This window comes from Camellia sinensis, chromosome 3 (genome assembly GCF_055761805.1).
Source record: "Camellia sinensis isolate YWXY chromosome 3, ASM5576180v1, whole genome shotgun sequence".
Classification (NCBI taxonomy): Eukaryota; Viridiplantae; Streptophyta; class Magnoliopsida; order Ericales; family Theaceae; genus Camellia; species Camellia sinensis.
This window is the reverse complement of record NC_138963.1, coordinates 204,394,894-204,407,822: the sequence shown is the minus strand read 5'-3', so window position 1 is coordinate 204,407,822 and position 12,929 is coordinate 204,394,894. Positions and strand designations below refer to the sequence as shown.

Sequence of the window (12,929 nt, the reverse complement as noted above, 5' to 3'; positions counted from 1 at the left end):
AAAAACAAAAATAGCAATAAATTTTATTTGGTGTCTATTTTCATTTTTAAAAACTAAAAACAGTTTTAAAAATTTATTATATTTTATAAAATACCAACAGTTGGGACACGCGATATATATGTAATTCAAAATAATTAAAAATAAAACGAAATATTTACTATTAATATATGACATCTCAGCTATAGGAATCTTCTTCATTTCACTGTGTCTACAGGACGGAATTTTTCAAAAGTGAATTTCACCGAGTTTTATAAATTGTCAATCCCTTCTGTGTTCCATCCTATATTTTATTTGGGAGAATTACCATCCAACGGTACCTTTAAAGAAAGAACACACCCCTCTGTCCATGGCATCCCAAAAAAATAAATAAATAAAAATAAAAAGAAGACTAATTGCTTCTGCAGTACATCAAGATACATTTCTTGTCTGACAAGTCCAGCCCTTGTGTGGAATACTATGAACCTGCAAGTAAACACACAAAACATGTGAACATTATCTAATTTGGACTAGGGAAATTTTTTAATTGAAGAAAAGTTTTCTATAACTGTTGACAGCTTCATTACATCTTTTAAATTTAAAAACAAACAACTGGTAAGAAAAAGAAAAAATAATCAACAAGAGATGTACTTTATGCGGCATCTAGTTCTTGTAGCAAGAACTTGGTGTCGTCAATCATTGTGTCGGATCAATTGGTGATAAGAAGGGTTGTACTTATATTTTTTACGATATTTGAAATATTTGACATCATGTCCCACAGGCCAACACATAGGAAGTAGCATTATGTACCAACAATCCCTCCCTTACTATGATGCTTCTATAACTCGAACTCATGACAACTTAACTTTGATACCGCTTGTCGGACTGAATTTCACCATCTCTCCTAAAACTAATTGGTGATAGGAAGAGTTTCACTTATGTTTTTTATGGCATTCGACATCACACCCTGCTAGTCTATTTTTAAAGCAGATAATGACATTGTGTACCAACACAGTGCTCTATGTGGACAGCTTTGTGGTGATCCTTTAATTATCAGATCCACTGTGGTTTGCTAGATCATGATTGGTTCAGGTACAACGGTGGTAACCTTTGGCCATCCAGCCTATGAAAAAAGAAAGGAAAAATTTAGAAGTTATTATTCAAAAATCAAAACCAATTATATTAGTCAAATGGAAAGCTCACTTGTTTTTTCAGAAAAATTTATAAATAAATAAAAAAGAGGAGGGACAAATATGCTGATCATTCTAACACAAGTAACCATATGAAGCACAGAAATGTCAAAGCATAAGAAAATATGTGCACAAGTATATTATTGAAAATCAAAGGAAAAATTTGGAAATTATTCCAAACAAAATCAATAAAAAAAAAAGAAAATGATGGACTAATATATTGATCAAGTTAACACAAGCAAGCAACTGAACAACTAGAATGTCAAAGCATGCGAATATCTGTGGGCAAGTACTTGAGATCAAAAATCAAAAGAGAAACAATATAAAATTAAAAGGGAGATATCTTTGTAGTACTATAAATGGTTGCTCAAATTCTCAGTTTCTCATTAGCTAACCTACCAATCCCCTTAGCTAGCCATGACCAACTCTTCTCACATTCAGATTTTGAACCTTGCATTGCTATGGCTAATAATGTTATTGCTAATGCATCTTCAGAACCAAAACAATACCAGACATACATCATCCACATGGACCATTCACAGAAACCCGCATCCTTCTCAACCCACGATTCATGGCACTGGTCCATCCTAAACTCGTGTCTTCTTCTACACTTGACAATGAAGAAAAGCTGTTCTACACGTACAACCATGTCATGCATGGGTTCAGTGCCAAGCTCACACCCTCTCAACTCTCCAAACTTGAGAAATCCCTAGCTCATCGTGCCACCTATCAAGAGTCCTTTGGCAAACTCTTAACAACCCGCACCCCAAAGTTCCTCAGCCTAAAGCACAAAACTGGAGTCTGGCCAGCTTCATCGTTTGGCAAAGGCATGATAATAGAAATAATCAACACCGGAGTTTGGCTAGAGAGAGAGTTTTGCTGACACGGGGATGCCAAGTGCCAGAGAGAAGGAAAAGCAAGTGTGAAAATGGCACAGCTTTTAGCCCTTCTAACTGCAACATGAAGCTCATTGGAGCTCGATCTTTTAGTAGAGGACTCCTTGCATCGGGAAAACAAATCTCCAAGGAAGACGACTTTGAATCAGCCAGGGACTACCATAGTCACGGCTCACACGGCATCCACAGCAGCAAGTTCTTACGTACTTGGTGCTAGTCACTTTGGGTATGCTAGAGGCACAGCCAGAGGAGTAGCACCGAGTGCACACGTTGCCATGTACAAAGTCCTCTGGTCAACAAGCACAGTTGAGATTGCAGCGAGCGACGTGCTCACTGGCATGGACCAAACAATTGTCGATGGGTTAGACATCATGTCTTTGTCTCTAGCCTTACCCAAAACACCTTATTTTGAGGATGTCATAGCCATTGCATCACTTTCAGCAATAGAAAAAGGAATTGTCATCGTCTGTGCTGCTGGAAATAAAGGGGGCTCAGAACACAATATTCGACAGAGCACCATGGATCATCATAGTAGGTGCTGGTACTATTGATTGAACAATGTCGCATCATTAAACCTAGAAAATGGGTTAACCATGGAAGGCACATCATACTTCCCAGCAAGTGTTTACATTACCAACACATCTATTTATTATGGGAAAGGCAACCTAAGCAAAGCAATATGCAATGTTTCAGCTTTGGATTCAGATGAGATTGCCAGAAAGGTAGTCCTACGTGATAAAGCCCCAACATTGACATATTTGGACAGATGACAAAAGTTGAAAGGGCAGGTGGATACGCATGAATATTCGTAGGAGACATGGTGACTTCAGATCCACAGTACTACATTCCTGCCTAGTTTTCCATTCCTAGCCTGGTTCTGCATACTAATTATGGGGCTTCAGTAAAGGAGTATGGAACTAGTGAAAATAACGCAAAGGTAAAGAGCATGAAGTTCGTGATAACGACTTTGGGGACAAAACCAGCACCTCAAGTAGCCTTTTTTTCTTAGGTGTTCTAAAACCAGATATCCTCGCTCTAAGGCAAGATGTTCTGGCAGCAGTTGTACCCAACAAGGCGTATTTCAAAGTAGGCAACTATAATATGGTCACTGATTATGGATTCATCTCAGGGACATCAATGGCAACTCCCCATGTTGCAGGAGTTACAGCGTTACTAAAGGTCGTCCACCATGATTGGAGCCCCGCAGCCATCCGATCAGCTATCATGACCACTGCAAATACACTTGACAATACAGACACAGCCTTGAAAGACCAATTAACTAGACTGTCTGCCACACCTCTGGACTTCGGGGCTGGCCATATCAATCCGAACAAAGCAATGGATGCTGGGTTGATCTACAACATGGGCTTCCAAGATTATGTTGACTTCTTGTGCCGTCTTGGCTACAATAAGAAGCAAATGAGTGCTGTCATCAGAAGAAGTCAGTGGAGTTGCAACCAAAATCCCACCGATCTCAATTACCCTTCTTTTATCACTATATTTCCCAGAAACACCAGCTCCGTAACAGCAGAAACCTTCAGCAGGGTTGTGACGAACGTGGGAGATGATACAGCCATTTATCGAGCAATTGTAGTTGTTCCTAGTGGAATAAGTATCAAAGTAGAGCCCAGTACTCTCACATTCACCAGCAAATATCAGAAGCAAAGTTTTGTCGTGAGCATAGAGATTGACAAAGTTGCACCCAACATACAGTACGGTAATCTCAAATGGATTGATCAGCATGAACACATAGTATCAAGCCCCATTGTAGCCATTTCTGGTTGAGACATGCACACGAAAGCCTCTGAACAACTTTTCTGCCATGACACTTTTCTTTACGAATAATTGAGGGACTATGCCTATATTGAAAGTACAATGTCAAGTAACTTGTTTAGCATAATAAAGATTGAAATAAGCTATCAGTAAAAGCTATTAAAGTTTATTTATCAAAAAACAAAAAAAGCTATTAAAGTTTATTGTTCTTTGTAGTGTCTGTGTGAATGTGGGTTGCATGCACGTAAGTATGCAGTTTCCAAAAATCAAAAAATGGAAGTTTGTTGGTCTTCACTTAGAAGAACTAGTATCTCCAATATTTGAATGCCGAATATCAGCTAGAGTGAAATAACAAACAACTATACACAAAATGAACATTGGTGCTGCACACCAACTTTTGAATCAAAGACCACAAACCAGTGTGATTAATTCTGTTAGCATCACTTCCAAAGTAGACCCGCTTGGCTAGTCCTAACCATGCAATAAAGTTGTTTCCAAATATAAACATTAAGAGTTAGAAGTTCACCTTACGATTTTATTAACAAAGAGTCATATGTCCTTCCCGTTCTCGCCCCCTGTAGATAAACTTGTGTTAGGCTTAATTTGCTCATCTATTCAGTTGCTTTGGCAAGAATTGTAACCAAACATGATTAACAACAAAAGCACATTACTGGACTTCTGCATACTTTCTTCCATCTATCACAGCCACAACCCTCACCCATTGGACTTCAATGGATTCTCACTATTAGCTTAGGCTATGGAGTGGATAAAGGTAGTCAAGAAACGCCTGTGCAATACTTAATTAATTAATAAGTGTTACACAAAAGTTAAAACTTACTAGATTCTAAACAAATAAACCAACCCACTCCGTTAATTCTCTCAAAAATCCAATCTTGGCATTCATGTGTCTTAGGCCTTGGCCTTCACATCTCTATGCAAAACATACAGATTTTCCTGCATCTGCTTTATATATACTTAGTAATGTAAATTCTACATTGTAGCTTCCATTTTTTCATATGTTTTGTTTCTAATCCCACCAAAAATTGCACAAACATCTATGCTATCTGAACTATAATATAAAGCACACAAGTCACAATGTTTTGAATCTTTATAATTTTATTTTCTCCCAAAAAAAAAAAAAACCATATTGTCAAAATAAATGCTAGCAGTTATCAAATTCAACTCATCTCCATTCATCAAATCACCAAAAAAAAATTGGATGTAAAACTTGCACCCACTTCTAGTTATCAAAATTTCCACACAACAAAATTGAAATACAACACTATAGAAGTTTTAAAGAAAACACCAATTAATAAGTCAGCTTTACACATATGCAATGTTTAGAAAACACAATCAAACCAAATTGCAGGTTCATGGGTACCTTTTAGAATTGCAAGACAACATTGGTCTCATTTTATGATTTGAATAACTCCATCCCTGCATAGAATACATGTATGTATTGTAGTGCATTGAGAAGATTAATTAGAACAGAAAATGAATGAACTAAGTGAGGGATTGAAATTGAAATCGATGTAAAGCGAATCGCAAAGCCATACTATTTTTATACAGGGTATCAGATTTAGAGATTACCGAGATATATGAAACAGAGTGTTGAAGAGAGGAAAACCCTTTGCGACGAAGTTGAATAGACCGTGATGATACGAAAAAACAATCGAACGGTGAAGTGAATAAAGCCAACATTTGTCGAATATCTCGTTCTTTTTTTTCTTTTCTTTTTTTCATGTTGCCACTAAAAACAAAGATCAAGAAAATGGATATGCAGAGCAACCATGGCTATTGCCTGAACCAAATACAATTAAAAAAAAAACAGAAGAGAAAAATCGCTGAAAAAATAATATACTAATCATTCAACTCGATCTAGGTGACATAACGCTTGTTCAGAACTAGTCGTTTTCCTGATCTAAAAAAGAACTAGTCATTTTCCGAAATTTTAAATTTTTAGTGATAATTTTTTCAAATTACGTCAAAATTTTTTACCTTCCTAGTCTGAATCTAAAAGTATTTTTTTTAAATTAAAAAAGAGACAAAATAAGCTTTAAATATTCATTATTTTTCGCTTATTTTTATTTTTTCTAAACTTCTTTTAAAATTTTTAAAATTTTTCGAGTCATTATAACGTATAGTAATAACATAAATGTTTTGAAGAAGGGTTAACAAGGTGTTAGATGGTGGCTTTTTTTTTTTTGTATCTCTTGCGAGGGAAATCAGAGCACTTTTGAGGATGCTGAGTTGAGAGATTCATAGACTTAAATTGGCTTTTTTGTTTTGTTTTCATTATTGGTTGGAAGGGAAACTTTGTGACATCTTTTGTGGGGGTCTGAATCATTATTGTTTTTCTTTGCAAAATGTTTGGGACCCCCTTTTGGGGAGACCCCCACCACCCCCACAGTGATGTGGATCAATGATATGTTTGTATTGTTTGTTTTTTTTTTCTTTCTCTTTCTCACTTGGACCAATCACAAGTGAATGGGGGTTGTGGGGGTGATATTTTGTGAAGGTCTGAATCATTACTGTTTTTCTTTTTTTATGCACTTGTGTATATAGGCTGCGCTTTTTTTTTTCCTTATGATGAAATGACTTATTTACTTTTTTATATACATATATTAACCTTCCCACAGTAGTTGTTGTTGTTGTTGTTGTTTTTTTTTTTTTTTTTTAACAACAGAAATCAAGCAAAAACAAGAGGGTTAAACTCTCTCTCTTCCTATCTCAAGCAAGTCTGCAACCAGCAGCTCCCTAATCTTAGCAGGGGGTCTTTGACCACTAGGATATCTTCCGGTTGTGCAGCTTCCAGCTTGGCAAGAGCATCTGCACAGAGGTTGCCTTCACGATAGACATGTTGAGCAGTGTATTGGCAGCCATTGAAGATGATTCTCGCATCTTCCACCAGACTGCAGTAAGGGTGTTTCTGACCAGGGCCTTCTACTAGCAGCTGTAGACGTGCCCTTGGGCCTCACTACAGTTTGGATTCAATTTGGGTCTCGGTCCTGTATCTAATCTCGCAAAGTGCAATGCAAGACCGATGAATCATCAAAGAGTCCAAATTCGACAAATCGTTTTTGGAAACAGATTTTTTGAAAGAAGTGCCAAATATGGACTGCTTTGCCAGATATAGAGTCGCCACCTAAATATTTTATTTTGCGAAATTTAGGAAACCCTGACTCGTTGCCTAAGGCCACGTGTCCGTCATCACCAAAGTTGCCTCGGCTCGGGAACTTGGGTACGATTGGGGAAAGTCACTTCGTGAGCACCCCCGCTCGCCCGATCAAAGATCGGCCTCTACTAACCGTGATATCTAGTTTTGAAAATATTATGCGTTCTTATTTCGATTATTAGCTTAGATTTACTATGTGATGCGCACAGCATACAATTATAGACTGGATTGCCTGAATCGGAACGAAACATCTTATGTTTGTTTTTTTCTTAAAGCGGTTTGCTACTCGCAAGTAGGCTAAAATGTGGATTTGCCACCCTCAGGTGGGCTTAGAAAAACATGATTTTGCCACTATCTAGTGGGCTTTAAAACTCACAATTAATGAATTGTTCCAATTCAAATAACCCAACCTTCACCCACAGGCATTCAGGCAGGTATATCATATAAGCAAATAGCCTCATGGTAAGCATGCTATCATGGCAGTCACTCACACGTATGCAAGGATACTAAAGCATAAAACTTACCGAGTACTCCATGCCAAAACAGAAACTATGTTAGAAATCCATGCATGATCCTAACTATACAAAAATGTCTAATGCAACACATGCAAAATGCAACTAAGGATAGGCTCGGCTATTCTAAAGATGACATATGAAATGCTACAACTAACAAGTATTCAACTTGGAATTGAAATACAAATGCAGTTAGTATGGTGCGCCGAGCTCGGTGCATGTAAGACAGATGAATGAATGCAAATATGCTATCATACTGTATGCTAATTGAAACATGCCCTAATCTAACCATCATAAGCTGGTAAATAAAAAGGAAAAGGACGTGGGGTTGGAAGACATACATCACACTCACGCACACTTAGGGGTTGTTTGGGGTGTCCTAAATAAGTGCACTTTTTGTCTTTTTGGACTAAAAAGTTGAGGGAAAAAATATGGATGTTTGGGTTAATTTTTTGACTTTTCATGAAAAAATGCGTAATAAAAAATTGTAAAAATTGGTTTGTAGAGGAAAATTAGGATTGGGAGTTGTGCAGCCGTAATTGTTGACTTTTGGTGAATAGTGTTAACTTTTTAACTTTTTGAGTAACTTTTTGGCTTTTTGGCTTTTTTTACATACCCCAAACTTGGCCTTATTACAACATTGCCCTCGCTTGGAGGGTCCGAAAGAATAATACAGTCCGAATGATAATACAGTCCAAATAAATACAAATCCTAATTAATTAACAAATTAATCTAGGAAAGCAGGTAAATTGGCACGCAAATCCATGGACCGCCTCAGCTTTGTTCCGAATGACGAATGATGCATGTTTGAGTTGCCTTACGTAGAAATCCATTACGATGCCCCGATTTCCCTCTGTTTGCAATTGTTCTCGGAATATTGTGCAAAGCTCCAGAAAGCTGCTGATTTCTGATTTGCTGCAACAGAGAGCAACAAAGGGACATGGCAAAGTATTTTCACATATGTATGCATGACTACTCTTCAGGGAGTGTAGTCCTCGATCCTCGTGTCACCAATTACGCATCTTGATGCATGATGGCCGAGGAGTCGAATTGCACGACTCAATGTGAAATGAATGCACATAAAAACACAACGAGACCTAAACTCCATCATGGGTAATCCGGAGTGTCGGCGACCGGGAATTGAGACACGTTCCGTTACTCGGTGTACGAAACGTCCCTCGTTTCCTGTGCTCGGGCTAACTCCTATCCCAAACACAATGCAAATGAGATGGCATACACAATGCGACTAACATACAACCTACCATACACAATGCTATGAAATGGCATACACAATGCTCGATATAACATGGCATACACAAAGCTTTAACAGGCAACTTAGCATACGCAATGCTATGAATTGAAAAGGTATACACAATGCATAATGGACTTACACCAAAATGAGTGGACCTCAGCCACACTCACATCAGTGGCCATTAGATGAAAATGAGACAATCGAAATGCGTGCACACATGCACGCATACCGAGGACCGAACCTAAGGCATCAAATGCCACTCTACCAAAGCATGGCAAGGGATGAAAGATGGCCTATGAACATGTAATTTCCAGCACTAAAATATGATACTAAATGATCCCGAAACATGGAAATATGGCACCCGATGCATGGAATAAGCCCCGAAACTCAAAACTAGGCACATGTATTGAACCACAAGTATACAAAGCAAGCATTATTTGATCATGAAGTCAAAAGACAGAGCCAAGGCAGTCCCAAAACATGCACATTTCTAGTTTAGAGCATGGCCAAAAGATGGACTAAAATAGCATGCAACATTGGCTAGCAAGCATGGTTTACATGGCATGTATGCGAAGCAAATGAGAACTCATCAAACCAGCCAAAAAAAGTGAATAAAACATGCCAAAATATACCCAAATAATCACTGAAATACAGCCAATGCATGCAAAAATGAGGGGCTTCTTTGGAGGGCCATTCAAGGGGTTGTTGAGCACATATAAGATAGACACTTAGCATGACCAAACCAATTCTGGAAATGAGTTATGACAGCCCTAAAACTCACAAAATTGGCCCTGAAATCAGTCAAGGAAGCATACGATGAAAGGCCCCCTCAAAAGGCCTTGAATGGAATTGTTCTACACATGTACTATAGACATAAAATATGATCAAAAGGGCCCAAGACAGACCTAAGGCAGACCTTAAAACCCACAAAATTGGGCCCAAAAGTTGACTTCAATGCATGCAAAATAGAGCCCCTTTGAAAAGCCAATGATGCTAGTACAGAAAATGAGGGGTGAGAGGGTCACCCCTCTATGATTTCAAAGCTCAAAACCTTATCAAAGCCACTGAAAATCCCCTGGATTTCAGTGGCTAAGAGGCCAAAACAAGTCCAATACGCATGCTCTAATGCATAGCCCTAAATATGAAGGAATGAAGCATGCAAGGAAGGAGATGACTCCAAACAGAAAAGTGACCTCAAGAAAACTGAAAGAGGAGGTCAAAAAAATCCTTTTTCCAGTTTATAACAAATCTCAAAAATGTTCACAAGTAAGGCTAAAGTATGATGCAAAAATAGCCCTAAAAGAGAGATAGAGGGTAAGGGGAAGTAGATGACCTCAAACATCAAAGTGCCCTTAAAAAAAGTTGAAGAGGAGCTCAAAATATGACACTTTCTAGTTTATGACAAAGCTTAGAAATATTTGCAAGTGAAGCTAACTAATGAAGCAAAAAAATGCAAGTTTAAGGGAAATAGACACTTACCCTTGAAGAGCTGACCTCCAGCAGTTTTTGGACCAAGTTGGTGAGCTTTCAACCTCTGCAAATGACTTCCAAGGTGCTGGAATAGATGATGGAGGTGTGGTGCTAAGGGTTGTAGTACAAATGGACCAAGAAAATTAGGGTTTTGGAGCTTGGAATAGTGACAATGGAAGAGGGAGGTTATATGCCTTAAGGAAAAATGTTCAACCCTTTGATATAAAGCCAAGCCTCTCCTTTATAGAGGAGAGGCTCCAAAATATCCAAAAAGGTTCCAAGTATCCTCCATACACGTGTATGGAGGATACACCAAATGATCTCCAGCTGTCACAGCTGGACTACACTCAGAAAAAGTAAAAAGCAAGAAGCAGGTCGGCCAATTCAAGTGGCCGGCCGGCCACCCCCCCTGGTCGGCCGACCAGGGTTCAAAAGGGTCAACAAAATTTTCTGGTCGGCTACCCCAGAAAGGTGGCCTCCCAGATGAGCACAACACAGCTATGAAGTGAAAAACCAGAAAAGGTGACCCGGGAGAGAGAAAAGCTAGCTTTTAGGCAAGGTTCGAAAGGGTGAAAAAGAGAAAACTGGTCGGCCTACCATATTGGTGGCCTTCCAGATGAGTAGATCACAATGGTGGTATGAAAAGCCAGAAAAGGCTCAAAAGTGAGAAAAACCAGCTTTCTGTCAGAAAAATCGACTTTTGGAGAGGGAAAATGAGAAAACTGGTTTTTCAGGGGAAAAGGTGACCGGCCACCATCCTACCACCTTCCTAACAATGAAAATAGGGTCTCTACCAAAAATGGACCAAAACGGATGCAAAACGAAGGTTCAGGGGCCAAAACGCGCGGTTCGGGGCCCCGAAAGCAGGTTGTTAGGCACCGGAAGTGGCGTATGACCACGAAGGTGGTCTCCCGGGCCACAGTGTCTCTCTAAAGGGAGGAAATAAGGCGTGTGCCAAAAACTGGAGCAAACGGAGGTAGTTAAGCGGTCCCGAGCCGAGGCACACGGCCGACGGCTCCGAAAATCAGAAACCAGGCTCCAAACGGGAAAAATGGCCTACGACCACGAAACGTGGCCTACGGCCACTGAGAGATGGTCTACGAGACCTCTCCCTCCCTTCGGAAAGAGAAAACAGAGAAAACAAGACCTGGTTCGCAAACCGAGGCAAAGCACAAAAGAGCCTCGAAGTCCGGAGGCAAGGCTCTCAACCGAGACTTTGAAACCTCAGATCGAGCACAAAATGCAACATCACCGAGTGCTCAACTGGTGACGTCTAAGTCTTAAGGTCGGTCAAAAATGGGGTGTCTACAGTTACCCCTCTTTGACAGAACTCGGAAGTCATACATGACAAGAGTGAATGTCAAAGCCCAAAAACGACCCATTTTTGACAAGGCCGAAAACTTAGACAAACATACAAGATAACAAAGACGTGCTCGCAGGCACGCCCGCAGGCAGGGGCAAAATGCAAAATGATATGCACAAAGCCGGATATAACTCATGATCATGCAAAGCAGCAAGCTGTAATGAAGCACACACGCAACAGTTTTAAGCAAGAATGCAAAGCAACAACTACATTTCATGCAGTTTAAGAATGCGGAGAGTCATTCAATTCCCGCCGCGTCTCACACGGAGAAGATACAATACCTGCACGATTCGTCTGGTTGCACCAGCTTCAAATGAATCGTACATACAATATCATGCCTGAAAGAGGAAGAAACTTAACAAGTACAACATAGTTAGCAACACATGTTCAACACTACATCGAATGCAGACAAATAGGGTGTTGATGGGAAAGCGCATCGCAATGCGAGAGACACGAGCGTAACAACGCAAGCTAAGCGTGAGGGTATAACAATACCAATGAAACGTGCACAACAATGCAAGTGGTATGCATGAGAATGCAAGTGACGTGCACAACAATGCAGGATAAGTGCAAATTCGAATGCGTGTTTGACGCGAAACAACGAGCAAATAAATGCAAATTTCGACAAGTGCGACTCAATCGCGACCCCCGGTTTACCTCCCGGAAGGGCCACCGCGTGCTCAAAAAGGATACATCTTGCTCTTGACGAATGACGATGAAACACGCATCGAAAGTTGGAGTTGGAGTTCCCGCGGAGGGATTTCGCGACGAAAAGTGCACTTTTCTTGTACTTTCTCGAGTGCTAGGGACTCCGATGAGTACTAAAATTTGCAGAGACCTTGGAGACCACCTTGGGAACACCACCGACCAGGTTTAGAGTCCAGGGGAGGCTGCCGACCAGGTTTGAGTGCAGGGGGTGGTCGGCCTACCAGAAAAGGTGGCCGGCTGACCACCTAGCCCAAATCCGGGGCAATTTGGTCTTTTTGCTCTCATTTCTTTAAATGTAATTGTCCAAAGCTCTTTTCCTCATAACTTCAGCTCCGAAACTGCCTTCTCCTCCTTCCTAGACCATTTTCTCTCTTAGATCTGCGCTCTATACGCGTTTTCCAACGCCCCACACCAAGTTGTTTCGCGAAAACTTTCAGTTTTCTTCACTTTGAATCGATTAAAATTTGATTTCGGAGTTTTTTTTTCTCATTTTCACCACTTGAGGTAAGTTTGTCTCAATATTTGGAAGATTTTCTCGGGAGTTGGCTTTTGTTGACTTTTTCATTTTCCGAGAGTTCCCTTTTGTTGACTTTTTTCAATTTTGGCTCATTTCG

The 12,929-nt window shown here is 39.8% G+C and overlaps 1 long non-coding RNA gene and 1 pseudogene across 3 annotated transcripts; one reads left to right on the top strand and one right to left on the bottom strand.

Moving 5' to 3' along the window:
- Positions 1-470: 470 nt before the first annotated feature.
- On the bottom strand, positions 471-5,797 carry LOC114281981 (uncharacterized). 3 transcript variants are annotated; one of them, XR_014365129.1, is made up of 5 exons: positions 5,426-5,797; positions 5,217-5,272; positions 4,507-4,622; positions 4,362-4,410; positions 471-1,099 (listed from the first exon to the last, which is right to left on the bottom strand). It is a non-coding gene; the product is annotated as an uncharacterized LOC114281981 (long non-coding RNA). The 3 variants fall into 3 exon arrangements; XR_014365127.1 differs by having other exon boundaries at positions 4,522-4,622; positions 5,426-5,789; XR_014365128.1 differs by lacking the exon at positions 4,507-4,622 and having other exon boundaries at positions 5,426-5,783.
- On the top strand, positions 1,694-3,847 carry LOC145820827 (subtilisin-like protease SBT3 pseudogene; annotated as a pseudogene).
- Positions 5,798-12,929: the final 7,132 nt, after the last annotated feature.